At 34.4% G+C, this 1,804-nt stretch overlaps 1 pseudogene; it reads right to left on the minus strand.

Annotated features, from left to right (window-relative positions):
• Positions 1 to 292: 292 nt before the first annotated feature.
• Positions 293 to 729, minus strand: LOC116528459 (annotated as a pseudogene).
• Between the last annotated feature and the right edge of the window lie 1,075 nt (positions 730 to 1,804).

A 1,804-nucleotide genomic window follows, 5' to 3' on the forward strand; every position in this document is an offset into this window, starting at 1 on the left:
CTGATTATTTGAGAAAGATGAGTTTTTTTAAATGTACACTGAGTCAGAAAATTATTTTAATAGTTACAAAGAATTTTTTAGCAGAATCACTATAAAATAGCAGTTGATGTCTCCATAATTATCAGAATTATTTATACTTGAGGTCTTGACTAAGGGTGCTGAAATCAACAAAATGTCTTGAACTATTGGCTCAGAAATCATCCCAGGAAGCCTGTCCTGTTGATATCTGTCATGCTTAGCTCTTATGAGATGATCTGGTCCTTTTTAAAGAAGCATCTCTCTTTCTCTTTCTTTATTCATTCTTTAGAGGTTTGAAGTCAATTTGGCAGTGTTTATTAAACACCTTCCAGCTCCTGTCATTTACCACTTTTTCAACATTCAGTTCTGCCTGCATCCATTTTAACTTTTTCTGCTCTTTTCTAAGTTGCTTTAATAATGTTAAATCATTCAAATTCTTATCTTTCTCTTCATGGAGTGTTTTTACTACTGCTGAGATCTGGGCTCTACAATTTTTTTCATGACTCTTTCCCTACTAGCATGAGCTGCCATCAAAGACTCATAAAGTTGTTTACAGGTTTGGGTGGCATCAGTTTTTCCCTGCAAAGGAAGCTGTGGGAACCATAGTGTTAACTCATGTGCTATTCTGTCATCAATCGTCCTCATCACCTTGAGTAATTCCTAGAACTCAGTGAACCTCTCACAGTTCACACCACCACTGAGCACCACCATATTGGACCAGAAAAACGGGTTTTTTTTAAAATGGCTTAAATGATTTATTCTTCTACATGAGCAACTGGAAAGGATGAAGTGAGGCTGGGGATGGAATAGTATGTGAAGAACACTATTTACTATATGCAGAAGAGGAAAATCCTCCCATGTATGTGCTCCTCAGTTAATAGGTTTTCTGTAGAATGTAAACTTCTTGAGGCCAAGAACCTTGACTGTCCTTTGGAAGAGCTAAACCATAGTAAACACCCAATAAATATTTTCTGAATAACAACTGGAAAGATGGTTGAATAAAGAACTCTTCAGAAATTAAACAAATAATGCCTTAACGTTCACTGTAAAACTCAAGGTCCAATCACGCTTTAGCCTAATTCAATCCTATTAACCATTAGAAACCAGTAATTCTTATCAGCACAGGCACAAGCTATTTTATTTATCTTTGTATTAGTTAATCATTTATTCAACAAGTTATAACTGAGTGCTTACAAAGTATTAGCCTCGAATCGTCAAAAGAGGATGGTAACATCCCCTTTCTGCAGAGGGGTGTTTGAAAATGTATGGGGATATTTGTCATTGTTGTTACAATTTCTGTCTTTCTTGGCATTTAGTAAGTTGAGGGACAAGCATACTAAATATTCTGTGAACTCTTTCACTATTAGTGGAATTTAAAGTTTGTTTCAAGTTGTTATGAACATTCCATGCTTGTCTGCTGGTAAGATTCCTTTCTCAGGGAATATGTACAAGAGTTTCAAAGGCTTAAAAACTATTTTAATCATGGCCAAAAGTAATACATTTTATGTCACAATGCTGAAACACACATATGTGTGTGTATAACTGAAACAAATAATTCACAAGAAAATATTATCCCTTAGTATGTTTTTAAGCACCCTGGTTTATTAAAAAATAGTGCTGCTTGCTACATACTAAATTGATTTTCAAAATCTATGCATTCATCAAAACTCAGCTTAAAAAGCAAAAATCTAAAGGGCATACCTAGCAGTGGAATTATGGATCAAATAGTCTGCTCATGTTTTTCTCAAGATATCAAACTATTTTTAAAGTTGTCGTTTTAACTTAT

The sequence above is a fragment of the Sapajus apella genome, unplaced genomic scaffold (assembly GCF_009761245.1).
Source record: "Sapajus apella isolate SASKATOON/1434 unplaced genomic scaffold, GSC_monkey_1.0 scaffold58, whole genome shotgun sequence".
NCBI classification, from domain to species: Eukaryota; Metazoa; Chordata; class Mammalia; order Primates; family Cebidae; genus Sapajus; species Sapajus apella.